A 17,100-nucleotide genomic window follows, 5' to 3' on the forward strand; every position below is an offset into this window, starting at 1 on the left:
CCAGTATATTCGTGGCGCATTAGCGGGTCGAAACCCTATCCCCCCGCCGTCGCCGAGCTCCGCAATTCCCCACTCCCCTCCTCACATTTCTCACCGCCGGCGAGCCCCTTCCGCCTCCAGCCGCCATGTGGAGCTCCGGACGCGGCTCCGGGAGCAGATCCGGCGGCGGCAGCGACCCCGAGCGCGAGCGGCGCATCCGGTCGGACGGCGCGAGGAAGCGCAGGGCGAGGAAGTGGACCAACCGTGGCCTCTCTCCGCCACCGAGCTTCCGCGTCTGCGAGACGGACAAATACGACCATCGGCACAGCCGTACCCCGTCCTTTGCCACAGGCTCGTCCTCCGCGGTGAGATCTTCCTACGCCGGGAGCTCCTCCTCTTCCGGCGCGGGACTTCTCCCCGTGAAGAGGGAGTGGTCGGAGGAGCCATAGGAGATCGAGTTCGTCCCCGTCAAGCAGGAGCCCGAGGAGCTCGGGAGCCGTGGAGTCGTCGGGCTGGAGGACTTCGTTGCCGATGTCGACGCAGTCGCGGCCGCCATTGCCGAGCGGAGCTTGCGCGAGGAGGCGGAGCGCCGGCACCACCACGAGGAGCTCGAAGACCTCGTGTTCCAGCAGGCGGTCGCGGCCAACCTCGCCGCCCAGGAGAAGGACGACGAGTGGCGGCTCATCCGCGAGGAGCAGAGGGAGAAGTACATCGACCTCGGCAGCTCCGGCGAGGAGGATTGAGCTCCTTCACGGCATTGTCCATGGCCTCGAGCTTGCCGCCGTGAGATCCCCACACCCTCTAGTATTAGTACTGATGTAGTACGAACTAGTGTTTGTAGTGTTTGATCATGTAAATATATGTAGTATGTGATGAACTAATATGGTGCAATTTCTCTCGCGAAACAGTTTTTTCAAATTATGCAGTTTCATCTAAGATTTATGTTTGGCCGCATTCGTTCTTTACCCGCAAACGAGATCTTCGTCAAATTGCAAACGCATTTTGCAGGTCGGGGTTTTGCGGGGTCTGTTAGAGCTGCCCTTATCCCTTTTTCCTACTTATGTGCAAGTTCAACGGTGCTATTGTATAGCGATCGGTTTTTCGGTTAAATTTTCTATTTGACATTCGACTGTTTTTCAATTTGAAAACAGTCAAATTCCCTGACCAATCAACACATTACACCTGTATGAGCAGGAAAATCAACAAAAAGCAAAAAAGAACGCATAAACGGGTCTGGGGTTAAACAACTTAAATAACGGAGAAAGCCATCCAATACAAAGGTAAAAAAGAGTGCGGCGTTTCTGCTCCCGAGCTCATCTGCACCTGCCCCGACGAAAAAAATCAAAACAAATAATAAAAAATTCAAAAATTCCAAATTTATTTTGTGTTGTAGATAAGTTTATGCGTTCAATGGCGACTTGCATTCGTAAGGTGGCCTCGGAGGAGTTTGGAGTGTCCAGGGGAAGGAGAAGCGAAGATAAGGATACCTGGTGGTGGAATGATGATGTCCAGAAGGCGATTAAAGAGAAGAAAGATTGCTTCAGACGCCTATACCTGGATAGGAGTGCAGACAACATAGAGAAGTACAAGATGGCGAAGAAGGCCGCAAAGCAAGTTGTTTGTGAAGCAAGGGGTCGGGCATATGAGGACCTCTACGAACGGTTAGGCACGAAGGAAGGCGAAAGGGAAATCTATAAGATTGCCAAGATCCGAGAGAGGAAGAAGAGGGATACACTACAAAAAAAGACACATCCATGACATTTTGGGCCGAACGAAAATCTTTTCTGTCATACTTATGACACTTCTATGACGATAATTGTGACAAAACCTGGTATCATCATAGATGTGGTGTGGTCCTACTTCTATGACAAAAAATCATGACAGAAAATGGGCTTTTCTTCCTGGGCGGGCCGGAGACGCAGCTGCATGACATTCTTTGGGCCGTCCATGACGGAAAAAACCGTGGTAGAAGCGAGGGGCCGGAAAATATCGGGGAGTCCCCGGTTACGGTGGGTGGTCGGGGGCCGAGCGATGCGCGTTTCTCTCGTACGTATGCGCGTGTGTGCGAGGCGTTGGGCTCTAACTGAACCCGAGCGAGGCGTTGGGCTCTAACTGAACCCGAGCGATTGCACTGCAGGCTACGCGTTACTGAACCCGAGCGATCGATCGATGGCTGTTAACTGAACCCGATCGAGCGATTCCTTCGCTACTGCTGCTAACTGAAGCCGATCGATGCTGCCTCTGGATGAACAGTGAGCGTTGCGGGGGGGTTTGGATGAACAGTTCCCGGTGGGGTTGGATGAACAGGACCCCGTGGCGTTGCCTCTGGATGAACAGTAAGCTTTGCTAAGGGGGTTTGGATGAACAGTTCCCGGTGGGGGATGAACAAGACCCCGATCGTTCTTGCCGGTTGGGGCTGGATGAACAGGACCCCGTGGAGGGCAGGATGAACAGGACCACCCCATGAAGGGCAGGATGAACAGTAGACGGTGGAGGGCAGGATGAACAATAGCATCTATTGTGTTATAATTGGCACTAGATTGACAGTATGAAAGTGTCCTTAAGTAAGTAGCATCACATCACATCAACACTGCCACTAGATTAACATGCAGAACAATAGCATTACTATTACTGTCATGAGAGTAGCACATGGTCAGTAAATGTGCAATCAAATTTGTGCAGTTCCACTAGGATGAAGCAATGTTAGCGGTGTGAGATTTAAGTGTAACTGCAAAAAAAAAATTCATGGGAAATAAAGCAAGACGGAAGCACTTCATAAAATGGTGGTGGCATTGCTTCAATTTATCGACGGCACTAGACCATTACTTATCGTGACATTAGGTGGCATTGCTTAATGCTTCATGTGATTTTACATTAACGGTAGCGATATGGGCGTAGGGACAGCAGAGGCATAAAGTGGTGAGGCAGATGTGGTTGCCGAGAGCGGCAAACACTCAGGCAGCATGTATGCATTTGTCCCATTTTTTATCTCCTCGGCGACATTTTCCTACGTGAGCACAGGAAATCTAGACCTACTCATTCTCATTTGCGTTGTACCCCAACACCCGTCACTTTCTTTCCTTTTTCAACCAAGAGATAGGTCAACTTCCCCCCACCCTTCGCCATCCACCATGCTTTCTTCGTCTTTTCAACCAAGAGACCGGTTGGGTAGCCAGTATCTACTACTTTCCCCCGTTTCCTCTTAGAACCAAGTCCTAGATTCATGCTACAGCTTTCCCACTTTCTTCCCTGTTTGAACCAACTCTTAGAGTCGACTGTATGAACTAGCTTTACCTCTAATAATAGTAAAAGTCTAGGTGGCTTTGGAACAGCGGACGGAAGTAGAAAAAGATCCACACGAAGCCAAGTGGAGAGCTGGGGCAGTAGAGCAAGGCAGGTTTCGAAGGAATATATACCTGAGGGTCGTCGGCATGTGGAAAAGACGGCGTCGGGAGGCCGCATCTTGGCCACAATACCGTAGGGAGGAAGAAGGGGTCGGAGGCCCTCCAGAGCTGGCGCTCTCTCAGAGAGAATGGCACGGCCGCCGATCGGGACGCACGGGCAGCCGTTGGTCTCCTCCCTCGCTGCCGACGACAGCATGAATGATGCACCTACACCCCTGCCCCGGTCGAGGTTGTCCGGCCGGATTTGTGACCAGCCGTGAGCTGAGAGAGAGTGTGGCCACATATATCTTGCTTAGATCTGGAGAGCATGAGAGAGTGAACGAGAGGAACCCTAGTAAAGCAAGCGCTAAGGCTCCTGCTTATATATGTAGTGGAGTGATTTGTTGTACCACCTCCAAAAAATGCGCTCCTACGTGTATCCGCGAGTGGGTGTGAGAGAACTAGTGCGTGCGTGCACCGCTTCTCTTCGTGAGAGTACAATATACTATGCCCAAAGAACGCTTTCCACAAGAGTAATAGTATAAGTGTGTGACGTGTGAGCTAAAATAAAATGTGCGCGACGTCTTTTGTTTTTTAGAAGTTCTGAGGGTAGGGTGTGAAGAGCACATATGTGTGTGACGTCTACCTGCAGATAGACAGTGGGTGCAAGAGGACTCGGGAGGGTGCGTGTGCGTGAGAGCGAGGGGGGACACGTATCAATGCAATGCATGTGTCCGTAAATCATTATCCGACAAACGTTCGCCACAAGCCTTTTCCTGACGAACGCCGTAAGAACCGTTAGATCGGCATCCAACAGTGTTCGTTTTGCCATGTCATTTAACAGAACATGCACTACTCCTACACACAAATCTTCCACGTGAGTGTTAGCAACTGCCGTATGCTCCCTCCGTTCCAAAATGCAGTGCATATAGCTTTATTGAAAATTCGAACCTCGCAAACTTTTACCGAGTTTTCGTGTACCAAATTGCACATGTAGATTACCCTGTATATATCATTTCATTCATCTTCGAGAGGTAACTATAAAGATGGGGGAGGAGTCTACAAAGAAAGACCATCGTATCACCTGCAGCAATTTCAACCATCCTTTGGTGTGGAGGAATATCATAGGAACTCTATATGATATGATTTTATAGGATTTTTTCCTTTAGTGCCAATTGGTTCATAGGAATAGATTCATATACTCCACATTTCAAAGGAAATAAACATGATATCATTTCTATAGCTTTAGAGCCACTTGGTTCATATGAATGGATTCCTATACTCCCATAATTTCAACGGAAAATAAACATTAGCATATATTCAATAGAAAAGTTCCTATGATATGAACCAAATTACATCTCTTTTCTAATCCCTCCTCATAGGAATTGAGATACATGTCATATCTAGATTCAATAGAAAAGTTCCTATGATGTCAACCAAATGACATCTCTTTTCCAATCCCTACTCATAGGAATTGAGATACTCCATGTCATCTCTTTCCCTACAACTTCCATGTATACATCTTATATTCCAAAATAGCTAGTACAACCACTAGTAGCTTTTTTTCAAGACATGCAACTATGGCACAAGAACTCTATAGTGTGCGAATAACTTGAAAGATGGTCGCTGGATGAAGCTAATCCGACAGTGCAGAGATGGCAAATCCGAGCACTACTGGCCGTTGGATATCATCAACATTCCACCAGATCTGCCACATGTACAATTTAGAAGACTCCATGGTTGAACTTAAGCATAATGCACAAACCTCAAAACACATGCACTTCTCCTTTGTTCTAGAATCTTCCGTATCATAATTGATTTTTTTTCTAAATGAAATGCCATTCTTTGTTTTTTACTTTATGCTTTACATTGCACAACCCCATGAATCTTAACATCTTTATCAAACTAATTGATTTTGAATGAGATGAACTATAAGAACTAAACGAACATCTACATCATGCATATGTGACCCAAAGCTTTACATGCTATAGTGTGTATTTATTCATAATTTGGTTTCGAAATCTCATGCGTTCAATGCATGTGTACCTTACTAGTTTTGAGTAGAGTAGAAAATTTCACGCGGCCTCGGGTATATCAAAATGCAGGGCCCATGCATCATTGCCTTTCGGTCGAACCTACGTCCACAATTTTTTGTACGTACTATATCTCCACTGGTCCCCGAACCCAAAATGCTGCCTCGTTCCCCTAAAACCAAGCGGCCCACACATATTTAAGGCATCGACTCGAACTCAATCCCTCTCCCGTTTACTACGACGTGGCCCCGCACGCCCTAGTAGTATTCCTACAAACCCTACCGCCAAACGCATCATCGGTTTTCTTCAAGAGGACGAGGGAGAAGCCGATTTGTAGTGGAGGCGCTTTCAAAAAAATGATCTGTAGTGGAGACCCCTACCCTAGGGTGCCCTAGGTAGCTGCCGCACGCATCATTGGTTTTCTCTTTTCTTTATGCTCTTTCGCCCTAGAGTGAAATGATGGTTGCTTCGTCCGTCCACCTTAATGCGGGAAAGGTGGGGCTTTGTGATTTGACCCCTCATCGCTCATTTTCTACTACTGCGGCGCTATGACCGGGGTGCCTCCAATTCCAACCGCTGCTCCGAACTGTAATTTGTTGCATCGCACGTGGAACAAGACGGTGGATGAGCCACATGTCGGCCAAAGGGGTCCTGTTAAGTGTGTCGCCATTTTGTGTGCGGACTGACCCTGCTTGAGTCGCTACGCCAACACGACAGGTGCAGCCTACCACTTGGTTTTGCTCCTTGGTGAATCCCGACTATATTGATCTAAAAAGATACGTACTGAACTACCCTATCCGTCTCGTTTTTTTAGACGTCTCGGTTTATAGGGCGTGCACATAGTTCTAGGTCATCCATTTGACTAACTAAGTCTGAGTTACTATGTCACAAAAAGTATATCATTGGATTATTAAGTGGATGTAGTTTCTAAATATATACTGTTCATCGCATATATAGACAGTTAAATTCTCAACCTAGAACGATGTGCATGCCATGTAAACCGATACGGAGGAAGTATAGTAGTAAAAATGAGGTGATTTCACCGAGCGACCGGCGGGGAAGCATGGCCTGTCATGCGGTCCCACGTGTCATGATGTACCAAGGCGATGCGCGTGTCCCTCTTGAGGCAGAAGCAATACTACGTGGTTTGAGATGATGGCGAACCGAAGTGTGAAATAATGGTTGCTTCGTCCGTCTGGGAAGGTGCGGCATTGTGATTTGACGTCTCATTGCTCATTACTACTACTACTGGGGCGGTACGACTGGGGTGCGTCCCCCTGCTGTTCTGCACTGTTATTTGGTGCTTGACACGTCGACCCGGTTGCTATATGTCCCACATGTCGGCGAAAGGAAGTACAGAATTCATGAAAGCGAGCGTCGACGGAGGAGTACAAGACACAGCTTGGGTTTTTGCTGCTTCGTTCTACCTCCTGAGCACTGCGTTGGTTTTCCCTTGAAGAGGAAAGGGTGATGCAGTTAAGTAGCGTAAGTATTTCCCTCAGTTTTTGAGAACCAAGGTATCAATCCAGTAGGAGGCCATGCACGAGTCCCTCGCACCTACACAAACAAATAAATCCTCGCAACCAACGCAATAAAGGGGTTGTCAATCCCTTCACGGTCACTTACGAGAGTGAGATCTGATAGATATGATAGGATAATATTTTTGGTATTTTTATGATAAATATGCGAAGTAAAATAAAAGGCAATAAAAATAACTAAGTGTTGGAAGATTAATATGATGGAAAATAGACCCAGGGGCCATAGGTTTCACTAGTGGCTTCTCTCGAGAGCATAAGTATTACGGTGGGTGAACAAATTACTGTTGAGCAATTGACAGAATTGAGCATAGTTATGAGAATATCTAGGTATGATCATGTATATAGGCATCACGTCCGAGACAAGTAGACTGACTCCTACCTGCATCTACTACTATTACTCCACACATCGACCGCTATCCAGCATGCATCTAGAGTATTAAGTTCATAAGAACAGAGTAACGCTTTAAGCAGGATGACATGATGTAGAGGGATAAACTCATGCAATATGATATAAACCCCATCTTGTTATCCTCGATGGCAATAATACAATACGTGCCTTGCTGCCCCTACTGTCACTGGGAAAGGACAACGCAAGATTGAACCCAAAGCTAAGCACTTCTCCCATTGCAAGAAAGATCAATCTAGTAGGCCAAACCAAACTGATAATTCGAAGAGACTTGCAAAGATAACCAATCATACATAAAAGAATTCAGAGAAGATTCAAATATTGTTCATAGATAAACTTGATCATAAACCCACAATTCATCGGTCTCAACAAACACACCGCAAAAGAAGATTACATCGAATAGATCTCCACAAGAGAGGGGGAGAACATTGTATTGAGATCCAAAAAGAGAGAAGAAGCCATCTAGCTAATAACTATGGACCTGAAGGTCTGAGGTAAACTACTCACACATCATCGGAGAGGCTATGGTGTTGATGTAGAAGCCCTTCGTGATCGATGCCCCCTCCGGTGGAGCTCCGGAAAAGGCCCCAAGATGGGATCTCATGAGTACAGAAGGTTGCGGCGGTGGAATTAGGTTTTTGGCTCCGTATCTGGTAGTTTGGCGGTACGCAGGTATATATAGGAGGAAGAAGTACGTCGGTGGAGCAACATGGGGCCCACGAGGGTGGAGGGCACGCCCAAGGGGGTAGGCGCGCCCCTTACCTCGTGCCTTCCTGGTTGATGTCTTGACGTAGGGTCCATGTCCTCTGGATCACGTTCGTTCCGAAAATCACGTTCCCGAAGGTTTCATTCCGTTTGGACTCCGTTTGATATTCTTTTTGTGCGAAACTCTGAAATAGGCAAAAAAAACAGCAATTCTGGGCTGGGCCTTCGGTTAATAGGTTAGTCCTAAAAATAATATAAAACTGTATAATAAAGCCCAATAATGTCCAAAACAGAATATAATATAGCATGGAACAATAAAAAATTATAGATACGTTGGAGACGTATCACTTCGCGCGATCCATCGATACAAACCCGGACTAAAAAGAGGCGAGGGCGGGTCTTTTCCCGCGCGGCAGGCAGGGGAGTTTGGCATAGTCTGTTCGAGGCAATGAGGCGGGAAGGGAAACAAGCAAATAAAGGTTGAGCGACTTAGTTTTGGGAAAATCTGATTTTTACGGAGTACGTACCCACTAGGGTTTATAGGGCTCATCTAAAAAACATTCGTTTTTCCGTTTTATAAGTCTCAATTCTACTACTAGTAGCAGTACCATCACATGTTGGATTTCGAGGTGCGTTAGATCACCCGATGCAAGCAGTGTCAAGAGAAAACTCACCAATGCATGTAGAAGTTCATGGAAATTTAGTGGTCATTCATGCATTCGTTCTAATTAATGACTCGGTAAACATAACTTCTTGAGAAAAACGAGCGTACTAATTACTTGTGCAAACTAGGAGTACGAAATTAATTCGACCACTCACCGTCTACCTTGGTTGGAGAGATTTTGAAATTGAGCCATAAACTGGAAAGGAGGGAGTAGTAACTTTTGTCTCGATTACTATTTGTGGCCTTGTATAGATGCAAAATGTATTTTTTATAGTGGCCTTGTATAAGTAAATGGAGGGAGTACTAAAGGACATATATAATCCAAACAATATGATAATCTCTCTAACAAAGGTAGTAGGGAGGAGGAGTAAACAGGGGGAGTACTAGTAAAATTTTCTCCTTGTCCTGCGAGCCACCGCGCGTGGGCGAGGGAGCGGGCGTAAGGCGTAGTAAGCAAGCTTCACCTCATCCTGCAAGCCACCGCGCCCGTGGGCGGGGGAGACGGTGTACTAAGCAAGCTTCTCCTCGTTCTGCGAGCTGACAGGACACATCAAAAGTACTCCAGTGTATAGAGCCTTGCCTCTAAGGTAGGCCCCACATGGTTTGCCTCTTTTTATTTAACATAACGCGTCAAGTCGCAATTTGTTTGTTCACCCGTGGTAGACGATCCTCCCTCCATCTAGTGGACAACCAGTACACGTGTCAAGTTACCATGTGGGCTGCCTTTTCGTACAGAAATGAGCTCCACCATGTACCCGCGCGGGTGTGGTTGGGAAAGACACTACTAGAAAATAGGTTATTAATGGCGCACCTATTTTGGCTACTAATGGCGCACATTAGGTGTGCCATTACTAGCACGCCATTAGTAAGTTTTAGTAATGGCGCACCACTGGTGCGCCATTAGTATATGCCATGGTGCGCCATTAGTATAGGCCACTGGTGCGCCATTAGTATAGGCCACAGTGCGCCATTAGTATTTTTGAATTTTGAAGGCGGGAAAATAGTAGTGGCGCACCGTCTAACCCCCACCGTGCGCCATTGCTATTTTTGAATTTTGAATTTGGATCTGGATCGCGATTTTTTTGCCCATTTTTTGCTCGTTTTTTTTGCTCGTTTTTTTGCACGATATTATTTCAAATTTTGTTCCTGTTTTTGGATCTTGTACGTTCTTTTGCCGTGTTCTTTTGCCGGAGAGGAGTTCGCCGGAGAGGAGGAGGAGGAGGTCGCCGGAGAGGAGTTCACCGGAGCATCAGAGAGGAGGAAGGAGAAACCATGAGGGGATGGGAGGAGAGGAGGGAGGAGGAGCTCACCGAAGAGGAGGGAGGAGGAGCTCACCGGAGAGGAGGGAGGAGGAGCTCACCGGAGAGGAGGGAGGAGGAGCTCACCGGAGAGGAGGGAGTAGGAGCTCACCGGAGAGGAGGGAGGAGGAGCTCACCGGAGAGGAGGGAGTAGGAGCTCAGCGGAGAGGAGGGAGGAGGAGCTCACCGGAGAGGAGGGAGGAGGAGCTCACCGGAGAGGAGGGAGGAGGAGCTCACCGGAGAGGAGGGAGGAGGAGCTCACCGGAGAGGAGGGAGGAGGAGCTCACTGGAGAGGAGGGAGGAGGAGCTCACCGGAGAGGAGATGAAGTGAAGGAGAGGTGGAGTGGAGGAGAAGAATGAAGAGGTAAGGAGTAGAGGACACGCCCAGCCATATATACGGCATACTAATGGCGCACCATGGGCAGGTGCGCCATTAGTAACTTTTTTTTTATTTTTTTTATTTATTTTGAATTTTGAAGGCGGGAAGATAGTAATGGCGCACCATGGGCAGGTGCGCCATTAGTAAGTTTGATTTTTTTTTTTGAATTTTTTTGCCTCTCCAGATCTTAAAAGCCCCGTATCTTTTTTTCTGTTAGGTTTTTGAGGATTTTGAAAATGTTTAACGGGGTTCCCCTGGTTAAATTCGGATGTAACTTTTCGAGTAGATGATTTTTCATATAAAAAACTTTTTCATCCGAGTTCGTATGCAAAAGTTATGCCCATTTTAAGAAATTCCAGAGAGATTTTGCAAATAAAGTCGAAATTCATATTTGTTAATTTTCCCAACAACTAGACCACATATCACATGGGAAACTTATTTTATTTTTTTGACATTCCCATCATTTTCTTTTATTTTTTTAAAAACTGAAAAGGCGGTCCACCGGGGGGGGGGGGTGCATTCGGTGGAATGGGCCAAGTTACTAATGGCGCACCGTGGGAGTGGTGCGCCATTAGTAGTTGAACTACTAATGGCGCACCACTCACAGGTGCGCCATTAGTAGTTTCAACTACTAATGGCGCACTGTGTCTGGATGCGCCATTAGTATGTTTGGACAGGCGCACTAGTTAAAAAAAATTTGATACTAATGGCGCACCCTGGGCCAGGTGCGCCATTAGTAGTTTCAACTATAATGGCGTATCAGAAGGTGGTGCGCCATTAGTATATACTAATGGCGCACCGCTTGTCTGGTGCGCCATTAATGTCAATCCCATCTATAGCCATTTTTCTAGTAGTGAGAGACGGGAGTACGTGCGCCGTGCGTGCACCTCTTCTCTACGTGCACGTCCCCCACCTACGTGGGTGTGTGTGAGAGGGACTATAGATATACAAACCTAGACATAAAGACCGCTACAAAAATCAATGTTCTGCTTATCACAGATAAGATTGATTAATACCCGTAACAATTCATGTCCTTAACAAAGGGTGCATGCACGTATAGGTTGAGCGTGTGTCTTGCGTCGTGTGCTGTGTGCACGCAGGCGTGCGAGTGTTGCGTGCGTGCAAGGGTACGTTTCAGTGTTGCATGCATGTGTGCGTACGTGTGTGTTTCGTGAGTGCATGTGTACGCGTCAGTGTTGCATGCCTGCATGCGTGCGTGTGTTCGTTATGTGTACATGTCAGTGTTGCACGCCTGCATGCGTACGTGTCTTGCATGCGTGCATGTGTACATGCGGAGTGAGGCTACACGTCAGTCGACTGACTTTTTCATCTCTGGTCATTAGATTTTCCAGCCGTTGGATACGAAATCAAGGGCCTGCAGTTTATCATCAAACTCCACCCCCCTGAGCCGCCAGCCACCACCGGCCGAACCGCCGGCCCCCGCCCCCCACGGCCGGCCCGCTCCGCCACGCCGCCCCGCCCGCCCTGAAACCACTCCTCACCGTCGGTCCGCCGCCGCACCGGCCATCCCTCTAGACCCCCCAGCGCCGAGCTTTTTCTCCGGCGATCCCCACCGCCCAATCAACGCGCCCCCCACCGCCGGCGACTGCCAACCAGAGGTCTCACGACTTCGAGGACCCACCGACCACTAATTTATTACCATTTATGTCCTTTGTATACGCGCTGACGGGTGGGCCCTATGGTAATGTGCGCTGCTGAATGTGGACCGTTTGACTGGTCAATTGATCGTGTCATCAACAAATTACGGAGCTGTATGGTGAGCCAGTGATCGTATGATCACCCTAAAATGTAGTCCGTATTTTATTAACACAAGTACAGACTCAAACTACCATTTCTTTCTTTCATATACGGGCTGACAGGTGGGCCCCACGGTTACGCGCCCCGATGGTGCAACACTAGTTGCGCCACGTGGAATGTTTGACTCGTCAATTGATTGTGTCATCAACAAAATACGGAGTTGTACGGGTGAGCCAGTGACCGTATAATCATGACATGTATTTTTTTAACACGGTACAAACGCAAGGGCTCATATATACGTGCAAGCTCTCACCGCTATAAGCGCACACACGCAAACCCTACCCCTATGAGCACCTTCGAGAGAGTGGGCCGGCATATGATCTTGAGATTTTATGAAGTCACCATAGGTGCCTCGTAGTCGAGTGGAACGTCTCCTCCCACTGAACGCACATCGCCGGAAAATACTGAAATTAACCCAGGATAAATGCGAGCACCTGGACTTTAACCCTGGTGGGCTCGAGAAACCACTGTCCTCCTAACCATCCAACCACATGTTGGTTAGCACGACAAAATGTGTGTGGTGACCGTGATGAGCTTATTCCGAAGTCAAGTGACCATATCGTGCTTTCGCTTCAAATACAATGACCGTAAGTGTCGTCAACAAAATACGGAGCACGCATCAAATGCAAAGTCCGTCAGTGTCATCAAGAAAATACGGAGACGTATCATGAGCTAGATATCGTATGATCACCACGAGAATGTATACGGTGACCGTAATGAGCATATTCTGAACTCCAATGATCGTATAGTGCTTTAGCTGGAAATACAGTGACCGTCATGCGTGAATGTGTCGTGGGCATGCATACTGTTAGAGGGCCGAGAGATAGTTTGTGTGCATACGTGAAAGTGGTGTAGAAAGAGGGGATGTCCGGTGGAGACAAGGAGAGATATGCCCTTCGTTTCTCTTTCCCGTGACTAATATTTTAGGAGAATATATAAACATTCACAATGCAGAACAAATATTTTTGGATGCACCATGCAATTAACTTTCATGTATAACATTGTACTATTGTATATGCTTATTTTCTTAGTGGCCGATTGCGTGTGTGGTGTGGTGGGCACATCATTTCTAGTTGTGGTGGGTCAACATGAGGACTCATGGGTCGGTTCCATCCTGCGCCACATAGGTTGGATCGAGACGCGTTATACGAAGACCCATGTGGAGGACTCGGCGTATAACACGAAGCTAGCTACCAGAGTCGCGGAGGACTCTATCCCCACTGGTGATAAGCCGACTATATATGATTTGTAACCCTAGGCCCCCAGTATGTCATAGAAGCTTGGGGGCTAGTTCGTCGATAGTATACACACACGCACAATGCCTGGTATTCACGTGTACTTTGTACACACCACTATCACTAATATACAGTACGAGGAATAGGCTTTTTCCTCAATTGCAAGGGTCCGAACTAGGGTAAAACTTTGGCTCGTATTACCATCCAGCCTAACAGTCAGGGATATCCTACCGAATGATATGATGGGATCATATCTGTTAACTACTAAGAGAGAGGTGTGTCTGGGGGGCAATGTGTGCAAGAGAGGCCTAAAGATAATGTGCGTGCGGGAGACACGTAGGCACATATATGTGCGTATAGAGGGCTAGTAGAGACCGTGCGTGTGTATATATGCATGTGAGAGAAATAGTGTTTTCCAACTGAGATTAGTGAAAAGAGTGGTACATAGTAGTCAGAAAGAGAGAGAGAGAGAGAGAGAGAGATACAGAGAGAGCATGTGCGTGAGACTCCCCGACACCCCGAGAGAGATTGTGAGCATGTGTGAAAGAGAAATGCCGATGCATATAAAGTGTGTGCACTTATGCGGTAGATAGAGAGATATATAGCGTGTTTGTGAGAACGGGCCGAGGCATAGTGCATCTACGTGCAAAAGGCGGTTCTACGCATTAAATTAAAATATAAATGGCATTATTATTTTTGGATGAGATCATGAATTTTGCAAATGTCGTATGGACAAAAATCGGTCTATCAGACACCCATACTCTATTGAATTCTAGCATGTGCATGTGTTTATTTCATACGGAGTATTATCGATCCATAGAGTGAGAGCGGTTTGAAATACAGGCAATGGATGCTTTTGCAATTCATATATAAACATTAATTAGTGCACTCCATGTTGTTAGTGTGAAGCACTTTATACATTTGTCATTTGCATGGATACGTTCCAAATTGCTAGCTACGAAATAGAATACATGTCGAATTCAACATAAAGGGGGTTTCGAAGATTCGAATTCATAGGAAGTGCATTCATCTATTTGAACCCGAGATAATGGCATTTGGAAATCAGATGTAAAAGGGGGCATCAATCTTTGTTGTGCGTTTGAACATGCTATATATATTCATACGCATGTCTAACTTTTTTTTGCAACCAAGGAGATTATATCTGGAACCATGCATGAACTAAGGTAAGTTGCATATTTTTTAATATATACTCGTGTACAATGTATATTCAAATGTACCACCTCCATTCCAAAATAATGGTAGCTTTAGGATTTTCAGGAGTAAAGATTTGTGAAGTTTGACAAATCCTGAATGTTCAATTCAAGAGAACCGAAAACGTTAATGCTTCTGCTCCCAAATATTGAACGAAGCGCCAAATAGGCCTCTGGTCACCCGAAACCGCGCGAGACTAATGTTTGATGGTAGGAAATTACTGTCGTGACTCTGGCCCATGTAGCCTATCGGCCCGATGTCCAAAGGTCTAAACCGCGGTAGGTTTGTAACGTCACCAAGACGCCAGTCTCGACCGCCTCCGAGAAGCATTCATACGCCGTGGGCGCCTAAACACCCATGCGCTCGGCCGAAATCTATCCCGCCCACATTTGGGACACCTAAGATTACTGTCCTACCCCCAACCCACAATATGTCCGAAATTTTAGATGGGGGCAAAGTTTGTAACTTTCCCCAAATTTCAAACAAGCGCGTCCCAAACCGAAACATTGTTCCCCCTTAGTTCCCCGCCTCCCTCCGTTTCCCCATTCATACTCCGTAGGCGCCAAAACGCCCTCTCCACCAGCCGCGATACCCCAGCCTCCTCCGTCCTCCACCCCATAGCGCCCAATCCACCGCCGCCCTCCTCCATCACGCCGGAGCCGGTACCGCGACGTCGTCGTCCAACGCAACCACAACCGCAACGCCCTCAAGGACTTAGCTGCTGAAGCCGATGTAGAGCTGCCTCCACGACGCCGACGCCGACGTGCGCTGTACCAGAACTACTCCGATCACGCCGTCTTGCGCCTCACTACTGCTGCTCCACTGTCGCAACCGTCCACCGTACCGGAGCTGTTCCCGCTACGTCGTCGTTCGCTGCCTCGGATCTGGTTCCCGCCGCCAATAGACGGCCACCGCACCACACTCAACAACTTGGCCATGGGTTCGTCCAAGGCTGCACCGTCCTACACAACTTCTCGTTTCTAGCGAACCACAAGAAGATCGTTGGAAAAACAGAAGGAGGACACAGCACTGCCAGCAGAAAGAGGTACTCCTCTTCCCTTATTCGTGCAAACCTTACGTCTCTGCTCACACCATATTCATCCCATGAAAGAAACTAGTTGAGCGCTTCTTACTGCATCTTCTTCGTGATACTAAATGCACAAGGTTTCCTCCCTTTACTATTTCACCTTTGCTAGAGGTCAGTAGCCCGCCTGGATTTCAATTCAGGGTCAGTCGAACCGCAATTAAAAGAAGCAGCACCTGCTTAGGCGCGCGGAGCACCTAGTCCGCATGTTCGCCCGGGAAGCGGCGCATCGGTGTTTATCATAGGGGTGTGGGGCGCACGAGCTGCTTGCGCCCGATCTGGAGGTCGGCGGGGCTTGAATGGATTGCCGGGGGCGGTGCCAAGCACGGCGGTGCGGTGAGGTCGAGGGGAGGGCGCAGGCAGGGGACTGGGCCGGTGGTCGCCGCCGTTTCAAGGAAGATCGTCAACACTGACTGGCTGGAGGTAGATGAAGGCGATCTGCCAGTTCTTTGTACATCGGACGGTGCAGAAAAAATGGACTAACCTATTTGTTTTCAGTCGAATGTTATTTTCATAGAATCCTATAGTAATTTAGTGTGCCATGCATGTTGTAGAGCTATCATATGTCTCCCGTCATTTATTTCTCACCGACCTGCTATCTGCTACCTTTACACTTTACTAATTGTGCACACACTTCACCCATACTCACACTATTGTTTTTTTATGCATGGGTATTTCAGACTCTGACGCAGTGTTGATGAATGCTGAAAAGAAAAGACAGAAGTCGCTCTAGTGTAATTCGAAGATAAGCACTAAGCGTTTCAACGCTCTAAAGGATGCAGTGTCAGCAGTTGGAGACAGTAAACGTAGCTCTGCAATTGATGATCTCAATTGCCACACACAACCATCCCAGGTGCTTGCTTTAACTTCGCGCTGTCAAATGTGGTTGCATGTTGCATATGGTGTCTAGCTTGTATTGCTTCCAATTTGGTTAAATTGCATCTGCTTACTTTACACATTATACCTTTGATAATGACATGCCTTCTTGTTTTTGATACATACTACATATGTCTATTAACCATGTTCGTACATCAAACTAATGCTCTTTTGTATCCCTCGTCAATCACTTATGATGAGACAGTCACCCGGGTGGGTTAGTGTGAGACGCCATACTCGTTTAAAGACAGCAGTGTCATCCTCCCCACATGATTCTCAAGAAACAACAAGGCTAAATGAAGATAGTCAACGTAGCTCTCTAGTTGATGACCGCAATTCCCCCACACCACCATCATAGATGCTTGCTCTAACTTCGCAGTGTGATATGTGATTGCATTTTGCATACGGTGTCTAGCTTGTAATGCTTCTAATTAGGGTAAATTGCATCTGCTTAGTTTACACATTATACCTGTGAATATGACATGCCTTC

Source organism: Aegilops tauschii, chromosome 5 (assembly GCF_002575655.3).
Source record: "Aegilops tauschii subsp. strangulata cultivar AL8/78 chromosome 5, Aet v6.0, whole genome shotgun sequence".
NCBI classification, from domain to species: domain Eukaryota; kingdom Viridiplantae; phylum Streptophyta; class Magnoliopsida; order Poales; family Poaceae; genus Aegilops; species Aegilops tauschii.